We start from the raw sequence: 10,459 nt of genomic DNA, 5'->3' as shown, positions 1-10,459 counted from the left end.
TCAGAATGGACCATCCTGGATATATTCTATGATGGTCTGTCTGAATTATCAAAGATGTCATTGGACCATTCTGCAGGTGGATCCATTCACATAAAGAAAACGCCTGAAGAAGCTCAAGAACTCATTGACATGGTTGCAAATAACCAGTTCATGTACACTTCTGAAAGGAATCCTGTGAATAATGGGACGCCTATGAGGAAGGGAGTTCTTGGAATTGATACTCTGAATGCCATATTGACTCAGAATAAAATATTGACTCAGCAAGTCAATATAATTTCTCAGAGTCTGAATGGATTGAAGGAATCATCCAACAGTACTAAAGAGGCATCTTCTGAAGAAGAAGCTTATGATCCTGAGAACCCTGCAATAGCAGAGGTGAATTACATGGGTGAACCCTATGGAAACACCTATAATCCCTCATGGAGGAATCATACAAATTTCTCATGGAAGGATCAACAAAAGCCTCAACAAGGCTTTAATAATGGTGGAAGAAACAGGTTTAGCAATAGCAAGCATTTTCCATCATCCACTCAGCAACAGACAGAGAATTCTGAGCAGAATCCATCTAGCTTAGCAAATATAGTCTCTGATCTATCTAAGGCCACTTTAAGTTTCATGAATGAAACAAGGTCCTCCATTAGAAATTTGGAGGCACAAGTGGGCCAGCTGAGTAAAAGAGTCACTGAAACTCCTCCTAGTACTCTCCCAAGCAATACAGAAGAAAATCCAAAGAGAGAGTGCAAGGCCATTGATTTAACCATCATGGCCGAACCTACAAAGGAGGGGGACGTGAATCCCAGTGATCAACGAGGAGTTTCTCTCTGAGGAACCAAAGGAATCTGAGGTTCATCTAGAGACCATAGAGATTCCATTGAACCTCCTTATGCCATTCATGAGCTCTGATGAGTATTCTTCTTCTGAAGAGAATGAAGATGTCACTGAAGAGCAAGTTGCCAAATACCTTGGTGCAATCATAAAGTTGAATGCCAAATTATTTAGTAATGAGACTTGGAAAGATGAACCTCCCTTGCTCACCAATAAACTGAGTGATTTGGATCAACTGAGATTGCCTCAGAAGAAACAGGATCCTGGAAAGTTCTTAATACCTTGTACCATAGGCACCATGACCTTTGAGAAGGCTCTATGTGACCTTGGGTCAGGGATAAACCTCATGCCCCTCTCCGTAATGGAGAAACTAGGAATCTTTGAGGTGCAAGCTGCCAGAATCTCATTAGAGATGGCAGACAACTCAAGAAAATAGGCTTATGGACTAGTAGAGGACGTGCTAGTAAAGGTTGAAGGCCTTTACATCCCTGCTGATTTCATAATCCTAGACATTGAGAAGGATGAAGATGAATCCATCATCCTTGGAAGACCCTTCCTAGCCACAGCAAGAGCTGTGATTGATGTGGATAGAGGAGAATTGATCCTTTAACTGAATGAGGACAACCTTGTGTTTAAAACTCAAGGATCTTCTTCTGTAACCATGGAGAGGAAGCATGAAAAGCTTCTCTCACTGCAGAGTCAACCAAAGCCCCCGCAGTCAAACTCTAAGTTTGGTTTTGGGAGGTCACAACCAAACTCTAAGTTTGGTGTTGAGCTTCCATATCCAAACTCTAAGTTTGGTGTTGGGAAGTCTCAACAATGCTCTGAACATCTGTGAGGCTCCATGAGAGCTCACTGTCAAGCTAATGACATTAAAGAAGCGCTTGTTGGGAGGCAACCCAATGTTATTTAATCATATTTATTTATTTTCTATTGATTTCATGTTTTATTAGATTGATGATCATGTGGAGTCACAAAATCTACTGAAAAATTGAAAACAGAATGAAAAACAGCATTGAAAATAGCACACCCTGGAGGAAGGGCTTACTGGCGTTTAAACGCCAATAAGGAGCATCTGGCTGGCATTTAACGCCAGAACAGAGCATGAAACTGGTGTTAAATGCCAGAAACAAGCAACAGTCTGGCGTTTAAATGCCAGGATTGCACCCAGAGGAAAGCTGGCATTAAACGCCATAAACAAGCATCAGACTGGCGTTTAACGCCAGAAACATGCACCATACTGGCGTTTAACGCCAGAAACATGCTATGGACTGGCGTTGAACGCCCAAAACAAGCATGGAAGTGGCGTTTAACGCCAGAAACATGCTGCAGTCTGGTGTTAAATACCAGGATTGCATATATAGAGCGTTTTACACGTCTAAAAGGTGCAGGGATGAGAAATCCTCAAACACCTCAAGATCTGTGGACCCCACAGGATTCTCTCAGGATCTGTGGACCCCACAGAATCCCCACCTACCTTTCTTCTCTCCTCTTCACACCTTTTTATAACTCTCTTCCCCAAATACCCCTCACCAATCAACTCAATCACTCTTCCCTATAACCTCTTCACCACTCACATCCATCCCCTCTTCCCCAAAAACCCCACCTACCTTTAAATTCAAAATAATTTCCCTCCCAAATCCAACCCTAAATGGCCGAACCCTAAACCCCCCCTCCACTCCTATATAAACCTCTCATTCCATCTTCATTTTCACACAACAAAACCCTCTCTTTCTCCCCTTGGCCGAAACCATCTCTCTCTCCCTCTTCTCCATTTCTCTTCTTCTTCTACTTCTTTCTTTCTTCTTTTGCTCGGGGACGAGCAAACATTTTAAGTTTGGTGTGGTAAAAGCATAGCTTTTTGTTTTTCCATAACCATTTATGGCACTTAAGGCCAGAGAAACCTCTAGAAAGAGGAAAGGGAAGGCAATTGCTTTCATCTCTGAGTCATGGGAGATGGAGAGATTCATCTCAAAGGTCCATCAAGACCACTTCTATGAAGTTGTGGCCAAGAAGAAAGTGATCCCTGAGGTTCCTTTCAAGCTCAAGAAGAATGAGTATCCGGAGATCCGACTTGAAATCCAAAGAAGAGGTTGGGAAGTTCTCACCAACCCCATTCAACAAGTCGGGATCCTAATGGTTCAAGAGTTCTATGCAAACGCATGGATCACAAGGAACCATGATCAAAGTGTGAACCCGAATCCAAAGCATTGGCTTACTATGGTTCGGGGAAAATACTTAGATTTCAGTCCGGAAAATGTAAGGCTGGCATTCAACTTGCCAATGATGGAAGAGAACGCACGCCCCTACACAAGAAGGGTCAACTTTGATCAAAGGTTGGATCAAGTCCTCATAGACATATGTGAGGAAGGAGCTCAATGGAAAATTGACTCAAGAGGCAAGCCGGTTCAACTAAGAAGGCATGACCTCAAACCAGTGGCTAGGGGATGGCTAGAGTTCATTCAACGCTCAATCATTCCTACTAGTAACTGGTCTGAAGTTACCATAGACCGGGCCATCATGATCCATAGTATCATGATTGGAGAAGAGGTAGAAGTTCATGAGATTATACCTCAAAAACTCTACAAGGTGGCTGACAAGTCCTCCACTTGGGCAAGGTTAGCCTTTCCTCACCTCATTTGCCACCTCTGTAATTCGGCTGGAATTGACATAGAAGGAGATATCCTCATTGAAGAGGATAAGCCTATCACTAAGAAAAGGATGGAGCAAACAAGAGATCATGGACCTCAACATGAGCATGAGGAAATTCCTCACCATGAAATCTCTGAGATGCCTCAGGGGATGCACTTTCCTCCACAGAATTATTAGGAACAAATCAACACTTCCCTAGGAGAATTAAGTTCTAACATGGGACAACTAAGGGTGGAGCATCAAGAGCACTCCATCATCCTCCATGAAATTAGAGAAGATCAAAGAGCTATGAGGGAGGAGCAAGAAAGACAAGGAAGAGACATAGAGGAGCTCAAGAGCACCATTGGTTCTTCAAGAAGAGGAAGACGCCACCCTCACTAAGGTGGACTCATTCCTTAATCTCCTTGTTTATTTATTTTCCTGTTGTTTTTCGGTTTTTGAGCCTTATGTGTTATTTATGTTTGTGCCTTTACTACATGATCATCAGTGTCTAAGTGTCTATGCCTTAAAGTTATGAATATGAATCCATCACCTTTCTTAAATGAAAAATGTTTTAATTACAAAAGAACAAGAAGTACATGGTTTCGAATTCATCCTTGAAACTAGTTTAATTATTTTGATGTGGTGGCAATACTTTTTGTTTTCTGAATGTATGCTTGAACAGTGCATATGTCTTTTAAAGTTGTTTATGAATGTTAAATATGTTGGCTCTTGAAAGAATGATGAAAAGGAGAAATGTTATTTGATAATCTGAAAAATCATAAAAATGATTCTTGAAGCAAGAAAAAGCAGTGAATACAAAAGCTTGCAGAAAAAAAAATAGCGAAAAAAAAATTAGAAAAAGAAAAAGCAAGCAGAAAAAGCCAAAAGCTCTTAAAACCAAAAGGCAAGAGCAAAAAGCCAATAGCCCTTAAAATCAAAAGGCAAGAGTAATAAAAAAAGGATCCAAGGCTTTGAGCATTAGTGGATAGGAGGGCCTAAAGGAATAAAATCCTGGCCTAAGCGGCTAAACCAAGCTATTTCTAACCATGTGCTTGTGGCGTGAAGGTGTCAAGTGAAAACTTGAGACTGAGTGGTTAAAGTCGATGTCCAAAGCAAAAACAGAGTGTGCTTAAGAACCCTGGACACCTCTAATTGGGGACTTTAGCAAAGCTGAGTCACAATCTGAAAAGGTTCACCCAGTTATGTGTCTGTGGCATTTATGTATCCGGTGGTAATACTGGAAAACAAAGTGCTTAAGGCCACGGCCAAGACTCATAAAGTAGCTGTGTTCAAGAATCAACATACTGAACTAGGAGAATCAATAACACTATCTGAATTCTAAGTTGCTATAGATGCCAATCATTCTGAACCTCAACGGATAAAGTGAGATGCCAAAACTATTCAAGAGGCAAAAAGCTACAAGTCCCGCTCATCTGATTGGAGCTAAGTTTCATTGATATTTTGGAATTTATAGTATATTCTCTTCTTTTTATCCTATTTGATTTTCAGTTGCTTGGGGACAAGCAACAATTTAAGTTTGGTGTTGTGATGAGCGGATAATTTATATGCTTTTTGGCATTATTTTTACATAGTTTTTAGTATGATTTAGTTAGTTTTTAGTATATTTTTATTAGTTTTTAAATAAAATTTACATTTCTGGACTTTACTATGAGTTTGTGTATTTTTCTGTGATTTCAGGTAATTTCTGGCTGAAATTGAGGGACTTGAGCAAAAATCAGATTCAGAGGTTGAAGAAGGACTGCAGATGCTATTGGATTCTGACCTCCCTGCACTCAAAGTGGATTTTCTAGAGCTACAGAACTCCAAATGCCGCGCTCCTAATTGGGTTGGAAAGTAGACATCCAGGGCTTTCCAACAATATATAATAGTCCATACTTTGATTAAGGATAAATGACGTAAACTGGCGTTGAACGCCAGTTCCATGCTGCATTCTGGAGTCAAACGCCAGAAACAGGTTGCAAAGTGGAGTTAAACGCCAGAAACAGGTTACAAACTGGCGTTCAACTCCAAGAAAGACCTCTACACGTGTAAAGCTCAATGCTCAGCCCAAGCACACACCAAGTGGGCCCCAGAAGTGGATTTCTGCATCATTTACTCATTTTTGTAAACCCTAGTAACTAGTTTAGTATAAATAGGACTTTTTACTATTGTATTTACATTCTCTTTGATTAGTTTTATGCTATCTTAGACCTTTATGGGGGCTGGCCATTCGGCCATGCCTGAACCTTCATCACTTATGTATTTTCAACGGTAGAGTTTCTACACACCAAAGGTATGGAGCTCTGCTGTTCCTCAAAGATTAATGCAAAGTACTATTATTTTTCTATTCAATTCAAGCTTATTCCTATTCTAAGATATCCATTCGCACCCAAGAACATGATGAATATGATGATTATGTGACGCTCATCATCATTCTCACTTATGAACGCGTGCCTGACAAACACTTCTGTTCTACATGCAAACAAGCTAGAATGAATATCTCTTAGATATCTAGTACAGGAGACCGAGTCCGAGATATTAGAATCTTCATGGTATAAGTTAGAACCCATGGATGGCCATTCTTGAGATCCGGAAAGTCTAAACCTTGTCTGTGGTATTCCGGCACGCCATGGGACATGTCCAGATTGCGAGCAACCTACCCTTTCCCGCCTTGGTTTCAAATCTAGTCTCGGCAGCTGGAGTCTCCTACAGAGCTGGGGACACCAAGACCATACTTTCGCGGGATGATCAGATTGTCCCCAACAGGAAGTACATCAGACCTCCAGCAGCCACTATTAGCCGGACCGCAGACCTGGCCGAAGATACTCCTTCTCCTTCCGCATCATAAGCACCTTCAACAAATTAGTTGCTCCTACAGATACTTCAGAGATTGGACCGGTTTGACTGGCAGGCAAAGCGAATGGAGTGCCGTAACAAGTGCCAATTTACATACCTTAAGGAGCTGATTGTTGGAAACCACCCACCTAAAGAAGAACCAGACACTCCGGACTCCACTTCACCTACCAGCACCAGGAGCCATGACAATCCCGACGATGGAGATGCTGTTACAAGCCCCCCTTTGTTCCTAACTGATGGCACCGAGGACGATGCCAAGCTTTAAGTATGGGGAGGTCGGTCAGTACCTGACTTCCGGAGGTAATCTCTCTCTCTTAATACCAACATATTAGTTTTTTTTTTCTTTTGTCAAATAGAATAGATTGCATGATAATAATTGTTTGCATGTATGTTTGCTTGGTTAAAGTAATAAATTTCTTTTCAAGACTCTATTTTATAATATTTCACTAATTTAAATTGAAAAATTTGTGTTAAACTTGTTTGAAGACTGTAAATTGGAACATGATTTTTTTTAAGCTAAGAACACACATCCAGTGAGATTTTTTAGCCTAATTGTATGGTTACACTATTTAACCATAATATTTTATTCTTGTGTGTTTTCTTCTCTATGATTGTAATTTTTATTTTGTTCTACTCTATATGTCCAATGTTTAATGTGTTTATATGCATGCATATGATTGAGGCCATTATTTGATTATTAGCTCACTTATCCCAAATAACCTACCCCTTCAATTACCTCTATGTGTCCAGTGACATTTTTGATAGCTCAGATAAACCATCATAGAATATATCCAGGATGGTCCATTCTGAAAGCATGTCAGAAGGACACTTTTTGGTCAACTGTTTGTATCTTTCCCAAGCTTCATAGAGGGATTCACCTTCTTTCTGGCTGAAGGTTTGAACATCAGCTCTAAGCTTGCTCAGCTTTTGAGGAGGAAAGTACTTGGCTAAGAAAGCCGTGACCAGCTTATCCAAAGAGTTCAGGCTGTCTTTGGGTTGAGAATCCAACCATAATCTAGCTCTGTCTCTTACAGCAAAAGGGAAAAGCATGAGCCTGTAGACTTCAGGATCTACTCCATTAGTCTTAACAGTATCACATATCTGCAAGAATTCAGTTAAGAACTGAAAAGGATCTTCAGATGGAAGTCCATGAAACTTGCAGTTCTGCTGCATCAGAGAAACTAATTGAGGTTTCAGCTCAAAGTTGTTTGCTCCAATGGCAGGAATGGAGATGCTTCTTCCATGTAAATTGGAATTAGGTGCAGTAAAGTCACCAAGCATCCTCCTTTCATTATTATTATTTTCGGCTGCCATATCCTTTTCCTCTTCGAAAATTTCTAAAAGGTTTTCTCTGGATTGTTGTAATTTAGCTTCTCTTAATTTTCTCTTCAGAGTCCTTTCAGGTTCTGGATCTGCTTCCACAAGAATGTTCTTATCCTTGCTCCTGCTCATATGACAAAGAAGAAGGCACAGAAAAATAATAATAATAATAATAGAGATCCTTTATACCACAGTATAGGGATCCCTGTGTGAGTGGAAGAAGAGGGGGATACAAAAAATGTAATATAATGGAAGAAACACAACTGTGAGGATGGTAGAGATGTGAATGACTAAATAGAATAAGATGGGGGAGGGATAATTTTCGAAAATTATTTTGAAAAAGAGTTAGTGATTTTCGAAAATGGTTTTTGAAAATTGTTAGTATTTTTTCGAAAAATTTTTTTTTTAAAATTAAAAATAAAAATAAGAATAATTAGTTAATTAAAAAGAAATTTTTGAAAAAGAGGGAAGATATTTTCGAAAATTAGAGAGAGAGAGAGTTAGTTAGGTAGTTTTGAAAAAGTTAAGAAACAAACAAAAAGTTAGTTAGTTAGTTGAAATAAATTTTTGAAAAGATAAGAAGTTAGGAAGTTAGAAAAGATATTTTGAAAAGATATTTTTGAAAAAGATAAGATAAGAAGATATTTTTGAAAAGATATGATTGAAATTAGTTTTTGAAAAAGATTTGATTTTTAAAATCACAATTAATGACTTGATTCATAAGAAATCATAAGATATGATTCTAGAACTCAAAGTTTGAATCTTTCTTAACAAGCAAGTAACAAACTTGAAATTTTTGAATCAAAACATTAATTGTTATTGTTATTTTCGAAAATTTGATATAAAAATAAGAAAAAGATTTTTGAAAAATATTTTTGGAATTTTTGAAAATAACTAAGAATTTTGAAAAAGATTTGATTTTTGAAAAAGATTTTGAAAAAGATAAGAATTTCAAATTGAAAATTTGATTTGACTCATAAGAAACAACTTGATTTTAAAATTTTTTGAAAAAGTCAACTCAAATTCTCGAATTTGATGAGAGAAAAAGGGAAAGATATTTTTTTTATTTTTGAATTTTTATGATGCAAGAGAAAAACAAGAAAAATGATGCAATGCATGAAATTTTTAGATCGAAATCAATGAATGCATGCAAGAATGCTATGAATGTCAAGATGAACACCAAGAACACTTTGAATGTCATGATGAATATCAAGAACATATTTTTTGAAAAAATTTTTAATGCAAAGAAAACATGCAAGACCCCAAACTTAGAATTCTTTAATGCTTAGACACTAAGAATTCAAGAATGCATATGAAAAACACAATACAACACAAAACAAAAATTCATCAAGATCAAACAAGAAGACTTACCAAGAACAACTTGAAGATCATGAAGAACATTATGAATGCATGAGAATTTTCGAAAAATGCAAGATGCACATGCAATTGACACCAAACTTATAACATGACACATGACTCCAATAAGAAACACAAAAATATTTTTGGTTTTTATGATTTTCTAATTTTTTTTTTGGTATTTTTCGAAAATTATATGAAAAAGAAAAAATAAGGATTCCAAAATTTTTAACATGAATTCCAGGAATCTTGTATTCTTAGTCTAAAGCTTCAGTCCAGGAATTAGACATGGCTCACTAGCCAGCCAAGTTTTCAATGAAAGCTCCGGTCCAAAACACTAGACATGGCCAATGGCCAGCCAAGCTTCAGCATGTAATTCAGACATGACACGCCTGACATACTCATTCCCAAAGGAATTAGACATGGCTTCACAGCCAGCCAGGCTTCAACATGCTTCATGAAACACTAGAATTCATTCTTAAAAATTTTGAAGCCATAGAATAATTTATTTTTGAAAACATTATTTTTTTTTCGAAAACAGATGAGAAAGTTTTGAAAGATTTTTGAAAAATTTTTGAAAATAAAACAAAAAGAAAATTACCTAATCTAAGCAACAAGATGAACCGTCAGTTGTCCAAACTCGAACAATCCCCGGCAACGGCGCCAAAAACTTGGTGCACGAAATTGTGATGTCCAGGCTCAAACAATCCCTGGCAACGTGAGCAACTTGGTACGCGTAATCGTGATTACACTTTAATTATATAAAATTCATGGCTCTTTTTTTCCCTGGCAATGGTGCCAAGAACATGGTGCCAATACCATGGTTCACAACTTCGATACAACTAACCAGCAAGTGCACTGGGTCGTCCAAGTAATACCTTATGTGAGTAAGGGTCGAATCCCACGGAGATTGTTGGTATGAAGCAAGCTATGGTCACCTTGCAAATCTCAGTCAGGCAGATATAAATTGATAATGATGTTTTCGAATAATAAATAATAGACTAGGGATAGAGGTACTTATGTAATTCATTGGTAGGAATTTCAGATAAGCGAATGGAGATGCTTTTCGTTCCTCTGAACCTCTGCTTTCCTGCTATCTTCATCCAATCAGTCTTACTCCTTTCCATGGCTGGCTTTATGTGATACATCACCACTGTCAATGGCTACTTTTGGTCATCTCTCGGGAAAATGATCCAATGCCCTGTCACGGCACGGCTAATCGTCTGGAGGCATCACCCTTGTCAATGGCTTCATCTTATCCTCTCAGTGAATAATATGCTCACGCACCCTGTCACGGCACGGCTATTCATCTGTCGGTTCTCGATCATGCTGGAATAGGATTTACTATCCTTTTGCGTCTGTCACTAATGCCCTGCAATCGCGAGTTATGAGCTCGTCACAGTCATTCAATCATTGAATCCTACTCGGAATACCACAGACAAGGTTTAGACTTTCCGGATTCTCTTGA

At 38.4% G+C, this 10,459-nt stretch overlaps 1 non-coding gene across 1 annotated transcript; it reads left to right on the top strand.

The window, feature by feature from the left end:
- Positions 1–7,125: 7,125 nt before the first annotated feature.
- On the top strand, positions 7,126–7,233 carry LOC148549200 (small nucleolar RNA R71). The gene has a single exon (XR_015898233.1). It is a non-coding gene; the product is annotated as a small nucleolar RNA R71 (small nucleolar RNA).
- The last annotated feature ends 3,226 nt before the right edge of the window (positions 7,234–10,459 follow it).

Source organism: Arachis ipaensis, chromosome B8, assembly GCF_059453495.1.
Source record: "Arachis ipaensis isolate K30076 ecotype BB chromosome B8, ASM5945349v1, whole genome shotgun sequence".
Taxonomy (NCBI): Eukaryota; Viridiplantae; Streptophyta; class Magnoliopsida; order Fabales; family Fabaceae; genus Arachis; species Arachis ipaensis.
Note: the sequence above shows the minus strand (reverse complement) of the source record. Positions and strands in the feature narration are given on the sequence as shown.